Source organism: Lactuca virosa, chromosome 2 (assembly GCF_052849685.1).
Source record: "Lactuca virosa cultivar CGN04683 chromosome 2, Lactuca_virosa_CGN04683_v6, whole genome shotgun sequence".
Taxonomy (NCBI): domain Eukaryota; kingdom Viridiplantae; phylum Streptophyta; class Magnoliopsida; order Asterales; family Asteraceae; genus Lactuca; species Lactuca virosa.
In genome coordinates, this window is record NC_136427.1 from 124111161 (window position 1) to 124136586 (window position 25426).

Genomic DNA, 25426 nt, shown 5'->3' on the forward strand with positions numbered 1-25426 from the left:
AAGTCCATAACTATATTTGGTATGTACTTGACCCGACCCGACATGGTCCATTTGGGTTGCACTTCACCCGAACAATTTATGGATAATCGTTTGAGAATAGTATAAGTTATGATTTATTAATATATTATAAGTCCTAATATATTAATATAAAATCATATTATTTAATTAGTATTGATCTATAATTAATCTAGAATTAATTTAGAGATCAAAAGTATGACTAATTAAATATGGGCTCTTGTATTTATATAATGTGGGCTAATGCTTATTTGGAATGGGCTAGGCTTGCATGGAAAGTCCATGGATACTCCATGGAGCTTTAACCCATGGATCTCATGGAAATGAAAAGACATGAGTATTAGGGTTTACATGAATGTAACCGTAATCCACCACACTATATAAATGAGGCTTTGGTTCTTGAAATCACACGAGTTGTGGTGAGTAAAGTAAGAGGGCCGATTTCAAGAAGGTGATTACTATTCTCTCAAAGTTCCAAGTTTGTGGTGATTTGTGATTTCCATTTGAGGCATCCACACTATTGGTGCTAGGCTCTCAAACTCCAAGCAATCAACTTCTACTACAAGGTAAGTAATTCTACTAGTTTTATTTGATTCAAGTACCCCATGCCATGCTAGTTAGGATAAGAACCTTGGAAAAATAATTATTTGCATGTATCTTAGTCAAACATAGATCCAAGGTTTCTAGGGTTGCATGTACACCATAGGAGTGTTAGAATGCTGAAAACCCATCAGTGGTATCAGAGCCAGATTTGTTTATTTGATACTTGATGCAAAAAAAAAAAAAAAAAAAAACTTGAAAATCGAAGTTTTGTTCAAAAGCTCGTATCAAAATTTGAAGTTTTGTATATGTACTTACGATTCTTGAAATTTTTGATATGAACATTCATAAACATATGAGTTTAGAAGATGATAGAAATTATGTGCTAATAATTGATTAGATTAATTCTTGATCTTTATGTGTTTTAATGGAGTCCATAACTAGTTCTTAAGTTATGGATAACCAAAAGTCACATTTATAAATAACCATTAAAAGAACACATAGGTTACAAAAAATGAAGAGTCTTCATTTTTAATAACCATTAACTCATAAGTTATGAGAAATGAAAAGTTTTGAAAGTTTACAAAACTTGTCCTCAAGTTTTGGAACATGTAAAGTCATATTAAAAACTTTAGTTCCAACCCCTAGAATTTTAAAAGTTAAAATTCAACCCTTATACTTTATAATATTATAAGTTTAATAATATTTATATATGTATAAGATCAAGTCGTCTTACCGCTAGTACGCCTCATTCACGAAGCCAGTCTATAAGGGGGGTATAAGGTTGTTGCCTATAAAATGGCAACTTAATGGGTGTCCACTCTCACCCATCGCTTCCTTGATCGGTGGAGGGTCGTTAGCCGAACGGGTAGGACAAGGACTTATAAATTCTCATTAAAAGTATAATGATAATACTAAAGTAACTAAACTTTATTGAATTCCCAATCTTAGTTATTTTAGGAAAATGTGAATAAGGTGCTAATCCATGAAATTACACTTTACACTTTGTTTAAGTCGTTAGTGGAGCGTGTGGGGTTAACCGACACACTAACTTGAACTTAACAAGGTAGGTAAAAGGCGACTTAATGTTTATCATAGTATCGATGAAGCGTGTGTGGTTAACCGGCACATCGATTGAGGGGTAATACATTAAGGGTACCAAGTAATTTGCATGGTTACTTCACACCTTGTTTTGTGATCCTCGACATCCCAGTCACAAAACTTGAAGGGCACACTCGAGATTGAAACATGCCATTGAAGAAAGTTCAATGAATCTCAAAGAATCTAGGAGTTTCTAAACCAATTAAAACCTAATTAAATATTTCGTTTTTCATGGTGGAAATTGGTGAATCGTCATTCACCTACCTTCAAATATCTTATAGCTTAGATTACGACATCCCTCTTCTAAGTTATAAAATATTGTGTTGGGTCCTAGCCTTAATATTACATTTGGGTGTTTTGTTAAGGACTATCTCTATATCTAATCTAATCTATTCCCTCTTCTTTTCAGATGTCTTCCAATAACAATGCTTCTGGCTCAAACCCTACTAGCTCCTTCTCTCTCATGAATCTTTGTGGGAGAGTCATCTTTGATGGGTCCAACTTTACAGATTGGATCAGAAACATCAGGATGGGCACTCGGTATGAGAACAAAGAATATGTTCTCGACAAGGAGCTGAAGGTACCCGAGCCAACTGCTAATCCTGAAGAGCTTGCTGAATATGAGGTACATGAAAGAGATGCTACAAAAGTGGCATGCATCATGATGGCCACCATGACAGCCGAGCTCCAAAAGTCCTATGAGGACTATTATCCTTTTGAGATGCACCAGGACTTGATGGACCGCTACCATCAAAGTGCTCGTCAAGAGCGATATGAAATAATCTCCTCCATGATAACAACCCGAATGAAGGATGGTGAACCCATCACGGGCCACATGCAGAAAATGCAAAGGTATGTGGACCGTTTACTGAAGCTGAATGTGAACTTCCCTGAGGATTTAGCAATAGACATCATTTTGCACTCCTTGCCATCGTGTTATGATCAATTCCGCATGACATATCACATGAACAAGGAAGAAGTCACCCTCAGCAAACTTCAAGGACTCTAGAAGACCGCCGAAAGTGGTCTAAAGGGTAAGTCGGTTGTTACTACTCCTACTCCTACTCCAACTGTGGCCAATGTCTTGGCAATCGGGTATGGCAAAGGGAAGAAGAGAAAGAACCCTTCTAAGGGTACCAAGGGTAAGACCCTTGAAGGCTCCTCTTCAAGAAAAACCAAGAAAGGTTTTGTCACTCCTTCTGCTAACCCTAATGAAGCTGAATGCTTCTAATGCCATGAAAAGTCGCACTGGAAGCGAAACTGCCCAAAGTACCAGCAAGATTTGAAGGATGGGAAAGTAAAACCCAACCATGCAGGTATATACACTATATTGTCTAATAACTCACCTCATTCTAAGTCTTGGGTCCTTGATCCAGTGATAATGTGGTCTTTGTAGCAAGAAGAGGATTCTTTCGAGAGAGAGAATTCATGAGCCAAGGAGACAGTGGGAGGCAAATTGACCTTGAGGAAATTCAAGAGTCAAGTGGTGAAGGAACCTCAAACCCTAGCCTTCAACCTGAGGAGAAAACTCCTGTTGAGCCGACTGAAGAATCTATACCTCTGAGGCGTTCCACCAGAGTTAGGAATGCACCTGAGCATTATTATGGTTTTCATATTACTGCAGAAGGTGAGACACTTATCAGTGATAACATACTGGTAAATCTGGATGAGCCTAACAGCTACACGGAAGCCATGGCAGGCCCTGAGGCTGCTAAATGGAAAGAGGCTATGGATAGCGAGATACAATCCATGTATGACAATCAAGTTTGGAACTTGGTTGACAATGTACCTGATCGTAAGATAGTTGGGTGCAAATGGATCTTCAAGAAGAAGACCGACATGGATGGTAATGTACACACTTATAAGGCACGACTGGTTGCAAAGGGTTATTCTCAAACTCCGGGAGTTGATTATGATGAGACCTTTTCACCAGTGGCCAAGATTAAGTCTATTAGGGTTCTGTTAGCCATTGTTGCATTTCATGATTATAAAATATGGCAAATGGATGTCAAAACCGCTTTCCTTAATGGAAAGTTGGCTGAAGATGTTTACATGGTTCAGCCAGAGGGTTTTGTCAGTACAGAGTACCCCAGTAGAGTGTGTAAGCTCGAGAAATCCATTTATGGATTAAAACAGGCACCTCGCAGATGGAATCTTTGCTTTGATGAGAAAGTCAAAGAATTTGGCTTTTCAAGGAGTGAAGATGAATCTTGTGTCTATATCAAGGCTAGTGGGAGTATAGTCAGCTTTTTGGTACTGTATGTGGATGACATACTACTCATAGGAAATGACATCCCAACCCTGTAGGAAGTAAAGTCCTGGCTTGGGAAATGTTTCGCTATGAAGGACCTTGGAGAAGCTGCCTATATCCTAGGGATAAGGATTTTGAGAAATAGGAGTAAAAGACTAATTGGACTTAGTCAAAGCACCTATGTGGACAAAGTGTTGAAAAGGTTCAACATGCATAACTCCAAGAAATGAGAGTTACCCATCCAGAGTAACGCCAGATTGAGTAAGACACAAAGCCCTAGTACTGAGGCTGAGATAGGAGAAATGAGTCGAATACCTTATGCTTCAGCTGTAGGATCGATCATGTATGCTATGACGTGTACTCGACCTGATGTAGCCTTTGCTTTGAGCATGGTTAGCAGGTATCAGGGGAACCCTGGCAAGGTACACTGGACTGCGGTAAAGAATATCCTCAAGTACCTACGGAGGACTAAGGACTGGGTCCTTACCCTCGGTGGCAGTGAGGACTTGAGAGTTGTAGGGTACAGTGATGCTAGCTTTCAGACTGACAGGGATAATTTACGCTCTCAGTCGGGCTGGGTCTTTACTCTAAACGGAGGGGCAATTACTTGGAAAAGTTCCAAGCAGGAGACAGTGGCTGATTCCACTTGTGAATCAGAGTATATAGCAGCAAGTGAGGCAGCAAAGGAGGCTATATGGCTAAAGAACTTTATCGGAGACCTTGGAGTTGTACCAGCTATAAAGGAGCCAATGGAGATTTTCTGTGACAGCAATAGTGCGGTTGCCTTAGCCAAGGAACCAAGAGATCATGGGAGATCCAGACACATTGACAGAAAATATCACTTCATCAGACATCGAATAGAAGAAGGAATCCTCGTGGCAAAGAGGGTATCATCGGATGAGAACCCAGCAGATCCCCTCACGAAGGGACTGACTCGGGCTAAGCATCTCCAGCATGCTCGGAGCATAGGGCTGAAGGATGATATTAGTTTTAGTAGTTAGATAATCTTGAAATTTGTAAAATGTAATTGACATTTGATGATAAATAAAAGCTGTTATTTATGAGTAAAGTGTTGCTATCTCTTGTCAATCGTTTACTATTATTTCTTTTTGCATGTTTTGACTTCCAGAATAATTATGTTATGGTTTATATCATATTATTCAAACTCTCCACAGTCGGTCATATGTTGGAAGTAGATAAGTATCAAGACTGTCATGGGTTGGCTTGTAGAGGTCTAAGATGTTAGACAAAGCGGGGCTACAGCACTCATGAATGCTCATAAGTTCTGAGTATTGGATTCAACCCACGCTCACTTGTATCACTTCATGGAATTTATCTCGAGTGATCGTGAGACGGTAATATCATATAAGTATTCAAACCTAGAGATATGATTTTTTGCCTATGAGTTGGTTATGCATTGATTGCACGAAAACGCATTGGTAACTCGATGTTATAAACTGTGCCTTTGTGTGTAGTTCAACAAGTAGTAGAGCAAACATATGAGTCGAAGTTTATCTGTTCCTTCTAGGATTAGAAGCGATATCTGGGCCCCTCGATGATTTTGTTTTGACCTATGTACCGGGCCCGGTCAGAACTAAATTGATGTGTTTAGTTAAGTTCTATGTTAAACAAATCGGAAATCGGGAAACAAACGCTGGACAATAAGCAAGACCATGTTCCATGTATTTGTCCGGCTGATATCTAGAACAGAGGATTATATGATCACTTATCTAAAATGGCGCTTCATAGTTCAGTTGGATTAATGTCTAAGTCCATAACTATAATTGGTAAGACTTGACCCGACCCGGCATGGTCCATTTGGGTTGCATGGCATCATGCATTTGGATAGACTATAATGAGAGAAATAACACTTAAGGTTGGTTAATATATTATAAGTTCTAATATATTAGTAAGGTTATTTAATTAGTATTGATCAAGAAATAATTTGGAATTAATTAAGTGATCAAAAGGAGACTAATTAAATATATGGGTTGATTGTGTAAATCATTCATTCTTATATATGTGGGCTTGTGATCCAAGATTCCTTATGTTGGACTAAGTCCATGGGGTGACCCATGGATACTCCATGGAGGTTAAAATCCATGGAGCATAAGGAATGGGTAAAGTTATGAGTTACATGGTGTAACCCTAATAGCCACCATATAAAAGAATCCCATGGCTCAAGAAATCGTGCACTAATGTGTGAGTGTGAGGGCTAGACGATTTCAAGGAGTATTCAAGTTTCTCTCAAGTTATTCCAAGTGTATTTGGTGTTGTGTGAACCATTTGAGGTGTCACACTTGGGGCACTAGGCACTCAAGCTTCATGAAAACATTCTACATCAAAGAGGTATGTATTCTATCTTGTTATATTTATTATTTTGTATGCTAGATTAGGATAATACCTTGGATGTTCATAATTGTATGTATAATAGAGAAAACATAGATCCAAGGTATTTAGGGTTGCATGTACACTTAGGAGTGTTAGAATGCTCATAATTGTATGTATAATAGAGAAAACATAGAATGCTCAGAGACTAGGCTTGTTTTATTGTTATACTTGCAAAAGTAGCTGAAAAATCGAGTTGGATGCATATATTCGATTGTTTTGGCTGGAATTGGACTAGGAACATTACCCTAAGATGTTTTTGGACTTATAAACTTGTTTTTGATGTGGTAATGTTCATGCTAATCCAATTTCTAAGATAATTGTCATAATTTCAAGATTTGTATTAGTTTGTATGTTCATGCTAATTTCTTGAAGATTGATGATTTGAATTATCTTGTTCTTATGAGGTTCTTAGATTAATAGAAAAGTTGTGTGAAATAGTTGTTTTCAATCCATTTTAATCTAAGAGTTGATTCCAAAGTGTGTTTTTGTAACTTATCCTCAAGTTATATGAAAAATCACATTTAAGAATCATAAAACTCATAAAAGTTGGCAAAGGTTACAAAATAAAGAGTCTAGTTCTAATTAAATGGTTTTATGACTCCATAACTTGTCCTCAAGTTATGGAGGTTCAAGAGTCTCTTCATTAAATTAAAAAAAAAAGTGTAACCTTAATTAGTTCCATAAGTTACAATAAAAAAAAGTTATTTTTTTTATTAATTAGTTTAAAGTCTTCCATAACTTGTCCTCAAGTTATGGAACTTGAAGAGTTTTTTTTTTAATTAAAACTACTTTAAACTCATAAGTTATGGAATTAATTAGTTTTGAATAGTTTCAAAACTTGCCCTCAAGTTTTGGAATTTGAAAAGTTTTCACTTATGAATACTTTAATTCCAAGTTAGCCCTTAGAATTTTAAAAGTTAAAATTCAACCCTTATACTTTATAATATTATAAGTTAATAATATTTATATATATGTATAAGAGTAAAGTCAGTCTTACCGTTAGTAGGCCTCATTCACGAAGCCGGTCTATAAGGGGGGTATAAGGTTACTGCCTATAAAATGGCAGCTTAATGGGTGTCCACTCTCACCCACCGCTTCCTTGACTGGTGGAGGGTCGTTAGCCGAACGGGCAGGACAAGGACTATAATTCTACCTTCATTAAAAGTATTAATGATAAATACTAAGTAACTAAACACTTATAAATTCCCAATCTTAGTTACTTAGGAAAATGTGAATAAGGTGCTAATCCATGAAATTACACTTTGCACTTTGTTTAAACCGTTAGTGGAGCGTGTGTGGTTAACCGGCACACTAACCTGGATTTAACAAAGTAGGCAAATGGTAACTTAATATTTATCATAGTATCGGTGGAGCTCGTGTGGTTAACCGGCACATCGATTGAGGGGTAAATATTAAGGGTACCAAGTATATTTGCATGGTTACTTCACACCTTGTTTTGTGATCCTCGGCATCCCAGTCACAAAACCTGAAGGGCACACTCGAGATTGAAACATGCCATTGAAAAGTTCAATGAATCTCAAAAGATCTAGGAGTTTCAAATCCAATTAAAAACCTAATTACATTATTTCGTTTTTCGTGGTGGAAATTGGTAAATCGTCATTTACCTACCTTCAACTATTTTATAACTCGGATTACGGCATCCCTCTTCCAGTTATAAATAGGTTGTTGGATCCTAGCCTTAATATTTCATATTGGGTGTTATATTAAGGACTTTAGATCAACTATCTTGAATATCTCCCAAAAGATGTCTAGTTCAGACATCTATGATCTTCCCAAATCTCTTGGAACTTTACTTCCTCCACCTCCTCCAATTATTCTCCCTAACCCACAAGTTCAAGGTCACTCAAGCCCTAATGGCAAGCAAGGTCTATGTGTGATCACATCTTAGAGACGAATTTACATATTGACAAGCTGGGAGAGTTGGGTGTCAAAGTCTTGAGAAAGTTGGATGTTCAATCACTTTCTAAGTCACATAGTGAGTTCCTTTGGGACTACTATGAAACAGACTATGACATGAACCTTAATGATCATATCTATTTGCTTGGTGCTGCTGAATCAACAATGATTTGGAACGATAGTAAAGCAAATTTGATTAGAAGATCAACTTCCCAAAAACTTTATGGACAGTGACAATGGTGACACTGGAAATCCAGAAAAAGCATTCTCTTCCCAATGGAAATGGATTGGCCATAGTCAACCCGGTTGACCAAATGGTAAAGAGAAAGGCTAAGTCTGAGATAGTCCCATTACCAAAGGGTCCATATGTTTATTTTGCTAAAGGAAGGGGCGTTGATTGCAAAGCTGCTAAATTTACCTAAGGATGTTAAAGTCAATAAGTTTGACTCTACATCAGGTAGAGCCCATTATCTAAATCTGTTAAGTTCTATTCTGAGATCCTCATTACATGATGTGACTGGGTCACATGTTGATGTTTTAAGAATCAAAGAATAGAGAGAAATCTTAAAGGAAGTATATGTTGATTCTGATCGCGAAGGTGGATTTCGATCGCATCAGAATTTTGAGCAAGGAATAGATAACAACAATTTTCCATGTGGATTGTAAGGATAAGTTTTTCCGCAAAGTTTTAAAATAAAAGAAAATTGTTTAATTTTATTTATTTGAAGTATCCTTACAATGGCATTTGTGGAAAATTGTTGCTTATATGATTCCACTGACAGCAATATTGGAAAATGGATTTGATTCTTTCATTTGTGGTAGTGTCTAAATTTACCAAATCAGGAAAGTTCCTCATCGCCCAAGTTTCAATTGGACCGAAACTTGGAATCATGCAAGTTGAATAGTATGATGAATGAGAACTTTCAAGCATTGGAAAATCAAGACTAATTACTTGTTCACATGGATGTGTGAGTCAAGTGAAGGACTAAAGGGATCGAGTACACATTCTTGTGCACTGGTCATGTCCACCACAAAAGATCGATAAGACTATTCGTCATAATTTACTATAACTCAGTAAATATGGTTATACTTACAAGCTTAAGTGTAATTCTGAGACATTGGAAAAGGTTCCAATGTATGGCAGAGCGAATAAGAAGAATCAAATTAGGCAGAAAGATAAAAGTTTTCTCAAATCTGAAAAAATGGGAGAGTACTTTAGTATCATGTTTTGTGATCATATTAATGATTTAAGAACCACATCACAATTGGTCTTCTAAGGACATCTTAGTGCATTCTTATGACTAAGAAGAGGAGTCATGAATTGTTGAAATGGTTAAATCAAGAAGATGAGTCATACTTCGTTTCAAAACAAGTCTTAGAGTCATACTCCAAGACTATAAGTTGAGTGGCATATCTTAAAGAAAGGTTTATAACACTTGTCAAATGTAAGAGTAAAAGTGTCCTACTCTTGTACATTTGAAGTTGGTAAGTTGTGATGTTTTGGATTAAACAAAGGCCAACTAAGGCCAATTGTGTGAAGTATTTGTCTTGATAAAGAATCCGCACTATCTCTTGAATATTTGGCAAGATAGTCTTATATGTCAAGAGGACAGTGGGAGTCTTAAAGATCCTAAAAAGAATTTCAAGAACTAATCAAGAATAAAACCTGAGGTTCTTCACTAGCACACGACTTGAGGTTTATAACCTATCATGTTGACATATTCTGTGCCCATTCCAGTTAAAGTTGGCTTTGCATAGGAGTTCTGAAAGTTCTCAATTGGTTGCATAACAACTTGGAAGCAATGGCAGGCCCTGTACTGCCAGGTGGCAAGAAGTTAAGATTGCATAAGTTCAGTCCATATGAGTTTGGATTTGTCATTATCCTTGTCTTGTGACCATACTTTTGACGATTCACATGGATAAGAACACATACACCATAAAATCTAAGGGTCATAAGGTTTCTCTCCGATTCATGAAAATGATGGTGAGGAAAAACTTCCACCAAGTAGATTTGAAGTAGATGGCAAAAGGTCTAAACAATTGAGACTATGATTACGACATCCCTTTTCATAGTTCTGAAATTGTTTAGACACACATGCATGCTATCTAAGGAAAGGTATATGATTTTGATAAAGTTTTATCAAAGCATCTCGTATCAGAAATCTGAACTTTGGTAAGGAAGTCAATAAAGTATTGATTTCTAGAAGTCCAACTGATTTCTGAGTACATGTCAAAGCTAGTGGGAGCATAAGTGTTATGCTAATAATCATCATGTTAGTGGGAGCATGATAATTATTGTTAGTGTTGCAAGTTAGCAATGTTAATTATAGAAAACAAAAGTTTCAATTCGTGAGGCTGCAGGGATTGAAAAAGTTGTTTTGCTATAATTAAGGGAGAGGATATACTTCATTTCAGTTCTAAAGGCTTAGATTGAGACCTTAATCATCTTTAGTCAAGAATATATATATGAATTTCATGTTGGATTGGTTCAACTTAAGGAAATTCTATATATTGCGTTCTCAAAATTCGATTATGATTACGGCATCCCTCTTCATAGTCAAATTTTGAAAACATGGCAAATAAAAATATTGTAGCAAAAGACTGGTCTAGAATCATGTCTTTATGTGAGACATCATGAATCGTGTACCATTTGCTTTGGGTACAGGATCAATTGCATGTGCTATAATATTTGTCATTTCTAAATTTTTGCAAATGCCCAGAGGCATTAAGAATGGAAAAGGTCTAGAATTGGATATGACTAAAATGATTAAGCAATTGTCGAGTACAATCTGAGGTTTACCAAAGATTGGTTGTTCAGGGACAGTTGGAAGTATAGTGCTAATTTTGGAAGGACCATATTGACATATTCTGAAAAGAGGCATCTCTTATTCAGAAGTGATAGTCAAAATGAGAATATGGAGTTGTCTCCATAGGTGGAAGTTATCTGTGTAAGATTAGAAAACTTAATGCAAGAAGCATGTCCAAAGCAATGTACTTTGAATATGAGACTTAGTTTCCATGGAGTTGATCTCCATTGCAATACCTTATAATGACTGTTGACAAGTGTTTGTGACTTTGTACATATTCATTACAGGAGGGTCAGTGCATATAAGTTTAAAATCTAAACAGATTTCGATAAATGATAGGAATTTGAAATTCTCACATTTTTCGATAAGGATTTGGGAGTGTGAAATTAGAATCATTGAAATTATGTTCAATTGGTTTATTTCACAAAGTAAGGATCATAGACAAACATAGAGTGCATACTTGGTGAATGGCAAAGCTATTGTTTAAGAAAAACATAGTGTACATGCTTGGAGCATGGGACAACTAGTGTTTTTAATTCAAGTATAAAGTTGATAAAACCGAAACAATGAATAATGAGTAATCAGTATGGTGATAAATAAAAGTGTTTATTTATATTCATAGGGTTTGATACCATATTTGATTCATTTATTCTTGTGTTTCACTTTGCATGTTTTGACTTCCAGAATAACTAAGTCGCTCTTCCTGAATGATTAAGTTATTCAAACCATCCACAGTCGGTCATATGTTGGAAGTAGATATGAATCAAGACTGTCATGGGTTGGTTTGTAGAGGTCCAAGTTGGTGGACAAAGTGGTGCTACAACACTCATGAGTGCTCATAAGTTCTGAGTATTGGATTCAACCCGCGCTCATTTGAATTACTTCATGGATTTTATCACGAGTGATCATGAGACGATAATATCTTATATTCTTCAAACCTAGAGATATGAGTTGTTACTATGAGTTGGTTATACATTGATTGCACGAAAACGCATTGGTAACTCGATGTTATAAAACGTGCCTTTGTGTATGATTCAACAAGTAGTAGAACAAGCCATATGAGTCGAAGTTTATCCATTCCTTTTACCTTCGGGATAAAAGCGATATATGTGGGCCCCTCGATGATTTAAAGATGATACATGTGAGTGCTTGGCCAAGCCAGGACTGATTTGATTTGTTCAATCAGTCAGTCATCATGAATCGGAAATCGGGAAACAACAAATGGACAGAGAGAATGATTGATAATCCATGTCTCAGTCCATATGATATCTAGAATAGAGGAATATATGATCCCTTATCTAATGGACAAGTCATTGACAAAGGTCAGAGTTCATCGACAAGGTCAGAGTTCATCGACAAAGATGTCTGGTCTAGACATTTATGATCTTCCCAAATCTCTTGAAACAAGCTTTCCTAAATGAAGATGATGTCCCATGGATATCATACTTCTTTCACCTCCTCCAATTATTCTCCCTAACCCACAAGTTCCTAAAAAGTTTAAGGTCACTCAAGCCCTATTGGCAAGGCAAGGTCTAGGTGTGATCACATCTTGGAGATGTAGTCACATATTGACAAGCCGGGAGAGTTGGGTGTCAAAGTCTTGAGAAAGTTGGTGGCTCAACTACTTTCTAAGTCACATAGTGAGTTCTTTTGGGAATCCTATGAAACAGACTAAGACAAGACCCTTAATGATCTTATCTATTTGCTAAGATCAACTTCCTAAAACGTTATGGACATTGACAATGATGACATTGGATATCCAGTAAAGCTCTCTCTTCCCAATGGAAAGGGATCGGCCATAGTCAACTCGGTTGACCCAATGGTAAAGAGAGAGGCGAAGTCTGAGATAGTCCCATTATCAAGGGTCCATAGGTAACTATTGTCAAAGGAAGGGGCATTGGTTACGAAGCTGCCAAATTTACCTAAGGATGTTAAAGTCAATAAGTTTGGCTCTACTTCAGGTAAAGTCCATTGTCTAACTCTATTAAGTACATGTTGATTCTGATCGCGAAGATGGATTTCAATCGCATGGTTCGGTGATCAGAATTTTGGGCTATTACTTAAGAGTTATGATATTTATATTGCTTAGGAATAGATAACAACAAGGTTTTCATATGGATTGTAAGGATAAGTTTTTCCGCAAAGTTTTAAAATAAAAGAAAAAGGTTTTGATTTTATTTATTTTAAGTATCCTTACAATGGCATTTGTGAAAAGTTGTTGCTTATAAGATTCCATTGATAGCAATATTGGAAAAATGGATTTGATTCTTTCGGTTGTGGTAGTGTCTAATATTACCAAATAAGGAAAGATTCTCATCACCCAAGGTTCAATTAGACCGAAACTTGGAATCATGCAAGTTGTATAGTATGATGAATGAGAACTTTCAGCTTGGAAAATTAAGACTAATTCCTTATGTGATTAAGGAAAGGACTAAGGGATCGAGTACACATCCTTGTGCACTGGTCAAGTCCACCACAAAAGATCAAGAAGACTATTCATCATGATTTACTTAAGTTCAGTAAATATGGTTATACTTATAAGTTTAAGTATAAGTCTGTAGCATTGGAGAAGTTTCAATGTGAGACAGAACGAATAAGAAGAATCAAAGTATGGCAGAAAGATAAAAGTTTCTCAAATCTGAAAAGATGGGAGAGTACTTTAGGATCATGTTTATGATCATCTTAATGATTAAGATACCATATCACAATTGGTCCTCTAAAGTCATCTTAGTGCATTCTTATGACTAAGAAGAGGAGTCATGAATTGTTGAAATGGTTAAATCAAAAAGATGAGTCATACTTCGTACCAAAACAATTCTTAGAGTTATACTCCAAGATTGTAACTTGAGTGACATATCTTAAAGAGGGTTTGTTAACACTAGTCAAATGTAAGAGTAAAAGGTTATCTACTCTTGTACATTTGAAATTGGTAAGTTGTGATGTTTTGGATAAATCAGAGACCAACTTAGGCCAATTGTGTAAAGTGTTAGTCTTGATAAAGAATCCGCACTATCTCTTGAATATTTGACAAGGGAGTCTTATATGTCAAGAGGACAGTAGGAGTCTTAAAGCTCTTGAAAGTTTCAAGACTTAATCAAGAATAAAACCTAAAGTCCTTCACTAGCACACGACTTGAGGTTTATAACCTATCGTGTTGAAATTTTTGTGCCTATTCAAGTTGGCTTTGCATAGGAGTTCTGAGAGTTCTCAATTGGTTGCACAACTACTTGGAAGCAATGACAGGCACCTGAGCTGCCAAATGGCAAGAATTTAAGATTGCACAAGTTTAATCAATATGAGTTTGGATTTGTCACTAACCTTGTCTTGTGATTATGGTTTTGACAAATTCACATGGATAAGAACACATACACTATTAAATCTAAGTGTCATAAGGTTTCTCTCCGATTCATGAAAATGATGGTGAGGAAACACTTTCACTAAGTAGATTTTAGCTAGATAGCAATTGTGATATTTGCATTCTCAAAGTCGTTAGTGGAGCGTGTGTGGTTTACCGGCACACTAACATGGACTTGTGAGAAGTGGCAAAGGTCTAAACAATTGAGACTATGATTACGGCATCCCTTTTCATAGTTCTAAAATTGTTTAGACACACATGTGAGCTATCTAAGAGAGGTGTATGATTTTGATAAAGTTTTATCAAAACAATCTAGTATCAGAAATCTGAACTTTGGTAAGAAAGTCAGCTGATTTCTGAGTACATGTCGAAGCTAGTGGGAGCATAAGTGTTATGCTAATAATCATCATGCTAGTGGGAGCATGATAATTATGACAAAGGTTGCAAGTTAGCAATGTTAATTATAGAAAACAAAAGTTTCAATTCGTGAGGTTGTAGGGGTTGAAAAAGTTGTTTTGCTATAATTAAGGGAGAGGAAATTATACTTCATTTCAATTCTAAAAGCTTAGATTGAGATTTTAATCGTATTTAATCAAGGATATATATATGAATTTCATGTTGGAATGGCTCAACATAAGGAAATTCTATATATGGGTCCATTATTTGCGTTCTAAAATTCGATTATGATTACGGCATCCCTTTTCATAATCTGAATTTTGAGAACTTGGCAAATTGAAATGGAAATATTATAGCAAAAGACTGGTTTAGTCTTTATGTGAGACATCATGAATCGTGTCCCATATGCTTCGGATATAGGATCGATTACATGTGCTAAATTCATCCTTTCTAAAATTTTCCAAATGCCTGGGGCATTATGAAGGGAAAAGGTCTAGAATTGGATATGACTAAAATGATTAAGCAATTGTCGAGGACAATATAAGGTTTACCAAAGATTGGTTGCTCAAGGACAGTTGGAAGTATAATGTTAATTCTGGAAGGACCATATTGACATAATCTGTAAGGAGGCAACTCTTGTTCAGAAGTGATAGTCAAAATGGAATATGGAAATGTTTCAAAGTTAGAAATTATTCAATCTGTGTAAGATTAGGAAACTTAATGAAAGAAGGATGTTTCCAAGGAGCTGATCTCCTTTGGAATGCTCTGTAATGATTGTTGTCAAGTCTTTCTGACTTCGTGCATAATCATTAAGAGGATCAATGCATATAAGTTTAGAATCTAACAGATTTCAGTAAAGGGCATGAATTTGGAATTCTTGCATTTGTAGTAAGGATTTGGGACTGTGATTAGAGGATCATTGGAGTGATGTTCAATTGATCTATTTTACAAAGTAAAGATCATAGACAAACATAGTATGCATACTTGGTGTATGGCATGACTAGTGTTTAGAAAACATAGTGTACATGCTTGGAGCATGGGACAACTATTGTTTTAAATTCAAGTATAAAGTTGATAAAACCGAAACAATGAATAATGAGTAATCAGTATGGTGATAAATAAAAGTGTTTATTTATATTCATAGGGTTTGATACCATATTTGATTCATTTATTCTTGTGTTTCACTTTGCATGTTTTGACTTCCAGAATAACTAAGTCGCTCTTCCTGAATGATTAAGTTATTCAAACCATCCACAGTCGGTCATATGTTGGAAGTAGATATGAATCAAGACTGTCATGGGTTGGTTTGTAGAGGTCCAAGTTGGTGGACAAAAGTGGTGCTACAACACTCATGAATGCTCATAAGTTCTGAGTATTGGATTCAACCCGCGCTCATTTGAATCACTTCATGGATTTTATCACGAGTGATCATGAGACGATAATATCTTATATTCTTCAAACCTAGAGATATGAGTTGTTACTATGAGTTGGTTATACATTGATTGCACGAAAACGCATTGGTAACTCGATGTTATAAAACGTGCCTTTGTGTATGATTCAACAAGTAGTAGAACAAGCCATATGAGTCGAAGTTTATCCATTCCTTTTACCTTCGGGATAAAAGCGATATTTGTGGGCCCCTTGATGATTTAAAGATGATACATGTGAGTGCTTGGCCAAGCCAGGACTGATTTGATTTGTTCAATCAGTCAGTCATCATGAATCGGAAATCGGGAAACAACAAATGGACAGAGAGAATGATTGATAATCCATGTCTCAGTCCATATGATATCTAGAATGGAGGAATATATGATCCCTTATCTAATGGACAAGTCATTGACAAAGGTCAGAGTTCATCGACAAGGTCAGAGTTCGACAGAAGCTTTTGAGAGCTACGATTGCTGATCGGTTCCTGAAGTCATACGCAATAATAGTTTTAGACTTATCCAAGTGGGAGACTGTTGGATTAATGTCTAAGTCCATAACTATAATTGGTAAGACTTGACCCGACCCGGCATGGTCCATTTGGGTTGCATGGCATCATGCATTTGGATAGACTATAATGAGAGAAATAACACTTAAGGTTGGTTAATATATTATAAGTTCTAATATATTAGTAAGGTTATTTAATTAGTATTGATCAAGAAATAATTTGGAATTAATTAAGTGATCAAAAGGAGACTAATTAAATATATGGGTTGATTGTGTAAATCATTCATTCTTATATATGTGGACTTGTGATCCAAGATTCCTTATGTTGGACTAAGTCCATGGGGTGACCCATGGATACTCCATGGAGGTTAAAATCCATGGAGCATAAGGAATGGGTAAAGTTATGAGTTACATGGTGTAACCCTAATAGCCACCATATAAAAGAATCTCATGGCTCAAGAAATCGTGCACTAATGTGTGAGTGTGAGGGCTAGACGATTTCAAGGAGTATTCAAGTTTCTCTCAAGTTATTCCAAGTGTATTTGGTGTTGTGTGAACCATTTGAGGTGTCACACTTGGGGCACTAGGCACTCAAGCTTCATGAAGACATTCTACATCAAAGAGGTATGTATTCTATCTTGTTATATTTATTATTTTGTATGCTAGATTAGGATAATACCTTGGATGTTCATAATTGTATGTATAATAGAGAAAACATAGATCCAAGGTATTTAGGGTTGCATGTACACTTAGGAGTGTTAGAATGCTCATAACCCAACAAGTTCAACAGAGTTTAAAGAGCTACGATTGCTGATCGGTTCCTGAAGTCATACTTGCAACTATAGTTATTAGACTTATCCAAGTGGGAGACTGTTGGATATAGTGTCTAAGTCCATAACTATATTTGGTATGTACTTGACCCGACCCGGCATGGTCCATTTGGGTTGCACTTCACCCGAACAATTTATGGATAATCGTTTGAGAATAGTATAAGTTATGATTTATTAATATATTATAAGTCCTAATATATTAATATAAAATCATATTATTTAATTAGTATTGATCTATAATTAATCTAGAATTAATTTAGAGATCAAAAGTATGACTAATTAAATATGGGCTCTTGTATTTATATAGTGTGGGCTAATGCTTATTTGGAATGGGCTAGGCTTGCATGGAAAGTCCATGGATACTCCATGGAGCTTTAACCCATGGATCTCATGGAAATGAAAAGACATGGGTATTAGGGTTTACATGAATGTAACCCTAATCCACCACACTGTATAAAGGAGGCTTTGGTTCTTGAAATCACACGAGTTGTGGTGAGTAAAGTAAGAGGGCCGATTTCAAGAAGGTGATTACTATTCTCTCAAAGTTCCAAGTTTGTGGTGATTTGTGATTTCCATTTGAGGCATCCACACTATTGGTGCTAGGCTCTCAAACTCCAAGCAATCAACTTCTACTACAAGGTAAGTAATTCTACTAGTTTTATTTGATTCAAGTACCCCATGCCATGCTAGTTAGGATAAGAACCTTGGAAAAATAATTATTTGCATGTATCTTAGTCAAACATAGATCCAAGGTTTCTAGGTTGCATGTACACCATAGGAGTGTTAGAATGCTGAAAACCCATCAAGTTTTGCATCATTTGATCTTCGCATTCCTATGTGAATTCCGGTCCGCACTTTGCATTCCATCGAACCTTCACAATTGGGATGCGACTTTGTTTCGTACGCTTCACTTCCCTGTCCATTATTTCCACTGGTTCTTCAATGAACAGGAGATTCTCGTTCACCTCAATTTCATCCAGAGGAACAATGAGGGTTTCATCTGATAGGCACTTTTTCAGATTTGACACGTGAAATACTGGGTATACGTTGCTAAGTTCTGAGGGTAGTTGTAGTTTGTAGGCCACCGGACCGATCCGGGCAAGGATCTCGAATGGTCCGATGCATCGTGGGTTTAGTTTTCCCCTCTTTCCAAACCGAATCATCCCTTTCCAGGGAGAGACTTTTAATATCACCTGATCTCATACTTGAAACTCCAGAGGCTTTCGCCTTTTATCTGCATAACTTTTTTGTCGGTCTCGCGATGCTTGAAGCTTTGCTCAGACTAGGACTATTTTCTCAGTTGTTTCCCGAATGATCTTGGGCTCTATGAGTGTGCTGTTTGGTGTTTGTCCTCTTACCAGTTGAGTCTCTCCCACCTCAGCCCAACAAAGTGGTGATCTGCATTTTCGGTCGTACAAGGCCTCAAAGGGAGCGACTTTAATGCTTGTGTGGTAGCTGTTGTTGTACGAGAACTCGATTAGGGGCAAATAGGTATCCCATGCCTTTCCAAAATCTATTACACAAGCTCGAAGCATATCTTCTAGTGTTTTAATGGTTCGCTCACTTTGGCCGTCAGTCTGGGGGTGGTAGGCGGTGCTCATATCCAACTGGGTTCCCAATGCTTTCTGGAGCGACTGCCAAAATCGAGAGGTGAATCTACTATCTCGGTCAGAGATAATAGATATTGGTACTCAATGTAGTCTCACCGCGTCTTTTATGTAGATCCGTGTTAGTCTTTCCATTTTGTATGTTTCTTTTATTGGTAGGAAATGGGCGGATTTTGTTAACCGATCAACAAATACCCAGATAGCATCTATTCCGTCTACCGTCTTAGGTAATTTGGTTATGAAATCCATTGTGATTCTTTTCCATTTCCACTCGGGTATTTCGAGTTGCTGCAGTAGACTCGAGGGCTTTTGGTATTCCACTTTAACCTTGGCACAAGTGAGACACTTGCCCACATAAGTGGCAATTTACGCTTTCATGTTAGGCCACCAATAACGTTGTTTAACATCCAGGTACATCTTATTGGAACCCGGATGGACGGAGTATCGCGTCTTATGAGCTTCGTTCATGACTACGTCTCTGAACCCTCCAAATTTTGGGATCCAGATCCGACTCATGAAATAGTAAGCTCCATCCTCTTTGGTTTCGAGATTCTTTTCCATTCCACGCAGTGCTTTGTTTGCAGCGTTTTCCGGTTTCAAGGCCTCCAGTTGAGCCTCCTTGATTTGTGAAGATAATTGGGAATGGATGGGCATTGTTAATGTTTTCACTCGGCGACCTGAGTATTCTTTCTTGGTTAAAGCATCAGCCACCACCTTAGCCTTGCCTGGGTGATACCTGATCTCGCATTCGTAGTCGTTCAGCAGCTCAACCCATCACCGCTGCCTCATGTTCAGTTCTTTTTGATTTAGGATATGTTGGAGGCTTTTGTGATCTGTGAAGATGGTGCACTTTGTACCGTAGAGGTAGTGCCTCCAAATTTTCAGGGCGAAGACCACAACTCCCGGCTCGAGATCATGGGTGGTATAGTTTGCTTCGTGAGTCTTCAATTGCCTGGATGCATAAGCTATCACTTTTCCGCGCTGCATAAGAACACAGCCTAACCCTTGATTTGATATGTTGCAATATACCACAGAATCTTCTGTTCCCTCTGGCAGAGACAGCACCGGAGCACTGTAGAGGGCTCGTTTCAGGGTTTGAAAAGTAACTTCTTGTTTGTCATTCCAGTTGAAGGGTACGCCTTTCTGGGTTAGAGTGGTGAGGGGCTTGGCGATTTTGGAGAAATTCTGAATGAACCTTCTGTAATAACCAGCAAGGCCCAAGAATTCCCTCATCTCCGTTGGCGTTTTCGGGGTTGCCCAGCCCTCAATAGCTTTGATCTTGTAAGGTTCTACATGTAACCCTTCTTCACTGACTACGTGTCCCAAGAAATTCACTCTGCGAATCCAGAACACGCATTTGGAGAGTTTTGCATATAAATTTTCTTCCCTTAGAGTTTCCAAAATCTGCCGTAGATGCTGGTTGTGCTCTTCCTTACTCTTAGAGTAAATAAGTATGTAATCGATGAAAACGATTACGAAAATGTTGAGGAATGGGCGGCAAACTCGGTTCATGAGGTGCCTAAATGCTGCAGGGGCATTCGTTAGACCAAAGGGCATAACCACAAATTCATAATGACCATATCGAGTTTGGAAAGTAGTTTTAGGGATATCTTCTTCCCGGACTCTCAGCTGATGATAATCAGACCTTAGATCTATTTTGGAAAAATAATTGGCTCCTTGAAGCTGGTCGAATAGATCATCAATCCGAGGGAGAGGGTATCGGTTCTTGAGATTAAACTTGTTTAACTCCCGGTAATCGATGCATATTCTGAAAGACCCATCTTTCTTTTTAACAAACAAGACCGGAGCTCCCCAGGGTGAAAAGCTCGGCCTGATGAATCCTTTGTCCAGGAGTTCACTTAATTGACTAGATAACTCCGACATTTCGGCGGGAGCTAACCTGTAGGGTGACTTGGCAATTGGTGTGGCTCCAGGTATCAGATCAGTTAGAAACTCGACCTGTCGCTCGGGGGTATTCCTGGGAGATCTTCTGAAAATACATCCGGAAAGTCGCGTACTTTCGGGATGTCATTGATGTTCGTTTCCTCTTTCTGTTTGTCCACTACGTGGGCGAGAAATGCATGATTCTTTTTATGCAGACACCTTTGTGCCTTGATGTGTAACAACCCTCAAATTTAGATCAAAGGCAGTCGATAAATTCGTGTGACGCTGCTAGAACCAAACCGGATTTACACTTCGTCATTATGTATTAAACATGTTTAAAAGATATTATAACGATTAATCGATTATACGCATAATAATAATAAATTTATGCGATATGTAACAATGAGCGCATGAAATTAACGTAAGGTGAACATGTACATGGCATGTATAAATATACATATATGCTATATATGATTTCCTATGTCCAATATAAAACATATAAGGTAAATCATTGGCTAACATACTGAAAATGCTTAAGTTCTATATTTATACTATATAGATTATGAAAATAATACACATATATATTATGCGTATATGTATTTGTTGTCAAGCTAGTAACGCGAGCCATACACAAGTGTATATTTATAAACATACAAGACAAAATTGCAAAAATGGTCCCTGTGGTTTGTCAATTTCTGTGGGTAAGGTCCAAAAAAAAGTTTATTAGCAAAAAATGTCCCTAATTGATGGGTTTGTTGTAGTTATGGTCCCTACCTCGTTAAGTTTAACAGCATGGCTGTTAACTTTTGGCAAATGATGGATTTACCCCTGGGGACTATTTCTGCAGTTTTATCTTTTTACCAAACAACAAGGACCAATTATGCAATTTTTCTTTTTCATTTTATTGAATTATTAAATAATTGAATTACTTTTTTCTTTTTAACTTTTTTCTTATTGTATTATTTCTTATTGGATTATTATATATTAAGAAATATTATATTTAATATATTATATTTATATATTAATAAATATTACTTTTTATTATTAACTTTTTTTAATTAATTTTTTTTGAATTTCTTCTTTATTGCATTAATTCTTTTTTGTTGGATTATTATATATTAATAAATATCATTTTTAACATATAATATTTATCTATTAGTAAGTGTTATTTTATTGGATTATTACAATCATTTAATTATTTTTTTTTATTTTTTTTATTTCGTTAATTCTTTTGGTTGGATTATTATATATTAATAAATATTATTTTTAATATATTATATTTATATATTAATAAATATTACTTTTTTTATTATTAACTTTTTAATTGAATTTTTTCAATTTCTTCTTTATTGCATTAAATGTTTTATTGGATTATTATATATTAAAAAATATTATTTTTAGCATATAATATTTATCTATTAGTAAGTGTTACTTTAATGGATTATTAATTTTATTTAATTAATTTTTTTTTATTTTTTTTATTGCATTAGTTCTTTTTATTGGATTATTAATTTAAATTTATTAATTTTATTTATAATAAATAATATTTTTTTAATTGTTTTTATTTTTTTTTTAATTTCTTTCTTTATTGTTTCAAATAAAAATACCAAAAAATCTCACCCACCCCACATTCTCTAATTTATTTTAAATATTTGGAAGATAACATATATTGGACAACACCGCTAGGGTGTTCACGAGGCGGTTCAGATCGGATAGTAAAAAAATTATAAACCGTGACAACGGGGCGGGTACCTTGCTAGCACTAATCGTAACCGAACCGAATTGCTAAAAAAACCGAACCGAACCGAACCGTATAAAGGCGGGTAATCACGGTTCGGTTCACGGGTATCCGTTAAATATAAAAAATAATAATCAATCAAAACTACAAACTCCATTTTAAACAATTCTTTTCTAAAAATAAAAAACTCACAAAATGAAGAAAAAAAATCAGTGCTTGCTAATAAACCAACTCTTTAATATTATAAAACCAATCATCAATTCTTTGATATATTGATATTTAATATTTATTAATTCTTGTTTTTTTTTGCATGTGGCCTCAAACTAATTCTTTGGTTATGAAGGATAATTAATTTGATATCATAAAACCAACTTCACTTCTAGATTTTCTAGATTTACGAATAACAAAACACAGTATATTCGAATTACAGTCAAAGATAGTTAGTTCTTTGATGTTTAAATTACAATCAAATATATTAATATAACCGAATCTCATATATATATATATATATATATATATATATATATATATATATATATATATATATGACGGTTCGGTTCGGGTATCCGCAGATATCTAAATATCCAAACCGAAACCGACCTATAGGTACCCGGTTTTTTCGGTTTCGGTTTTTTTCGGTTTTAGTTTTTTCGGATTTGGTTTTTTTCGGTTTCGGGTTGGCCAAATCTGAGGATTCACTACTCAGCGGTTGATCGAACGAGTACCGAATAACGAGTTCTATAACTTTGTCACCACGAATAGTGGCTATGGTGGTTTGAAAACCATCGATCTAACATTGTCGTCATCGATGATGGTATCTGTAATGAATGGTCGGCTGGAGTAAGTAAGTTTTATCGGGTTTATTTCACATTGTGTGGGTAGTCAACTGGTGTAGTTTTCGTCGAGAATGACGACTGTAATCGATGATCAATGATTTACAGCGAGATAATACGACGACGGAAGGTAGTAAAATGCAACGAATTGAGGAGCTGACCCAGAATGTTTGGTATTTTTATTTAAAACAATAAAGAAATAAATTAAAATAAAATAAAAACAATTAAATAAATATTATTTATTATAAATAAAAATAATAAATTAAAATTAATAATCCAATAAAAAGAATTAATGCAATTAAAATTTTTAAAAAAATAAATAAATGAAATTAATAATCCAATAAAGTAATACTTACTAATAGATAAATATTATATGTTAAAAATAATATTTGTTAATATATAATAATCCAATAAAAAGAACTAATACAATAAAGAAGAAATTAAAAAAAAATTTAAAAATAATAATAATAAAAGTAATATTTATTAATATATAAATATAATATATTAAAAATAATATTTATTAATATATAATAATCAATCAAAAGAATTAACGAAATAAAAAAGTTAATAAATAATTAATTAAATGAATTTAATAATAAGAAAAAGTAAAACTTACTAATAGATTAATATTACATGTTAAAAATAATATTTATTAATATATAAAAATCCAATAAAAAATTAATTCAATAAAGATGAAATTAAATAGATGGTTATACTGAAAGACAAATATATAACATGATTCATAGAATGTTAATGTATAGTACAATTGCTAAAAATACAGGAAATAGTGATAAACAAGTGGCTAATATGTTAATTGCCGGATTTACTGGCCAATTAAAAGGCTGGTGGGACAATTATGTGGATGAAAAAACACAACAAGCTATTCTTAATACAGTTAAAACAGAAAATGGAATAACCACTCCTAATGTAGTTTATACTCTAACTTGTACCATAATAGAACATTTTACAGGAAGATGGTCAGATAATTCTGAAAATATCCGTACTCTATTAAATGGACTATTTTGTAAAACTCTTACATCTTTTCGATGGTATAAGGACACTTTCTTAAGTAGAGTAATGGAACTTAATGATTGTAATAGTGTTTACTGGAAATCCAAATTCATAGATGGTTTACCAAATCTTTTTGCTGAAAGAGTTAAAAACCAACTAAGAATAGATAATACAATTCCTTATGAAGATTATACGTATGGGAAATTGATAGGAACTTGTATACAGGAAGGTTTAGCCTTATGTAGTGAAATAAAACTAAATTACCAAATTAAAACCCAACATCTTAATGAAAAAAGACAATTGGGAGAATTTTGTGATCAATTCGGAATACAAACTAATAACAATAGGAGGAAACAGAAAAAAGAGTTTCAACAGAAGAAAAAATATTATAAGAGAAAACATAGTGATCCTAATAAAAAAGATAAACATATTAAAAAAAGATTTAATAGAAAAGATTATAAAAAACCCCCTACTTGTTTTTCATGCGGGAAAATGGGACATTATGCTAATAAATGCAGGAATAAAAAAATAAAAAAACAAATTAATAATATGAATATAAGTGAGGATATAAAAATACAATTAATAAATTTGATAGATAATTCGTCAGATGAAGAGGAGCTCTCAGACGAAGATTCTGATATAAACATAATAGAATATGATTCTGATTATTCGTCAAAATCTGAAGAAATTGAATGTAATTGTGATAATTCAGAACAATGTTCATGTAACATAGACCACCAATTATACCTAATACAGTCTCAATTCAAAGATGAATTAACTATAAATGTAATTAGTAATGATATTGCAAACTTATTAAA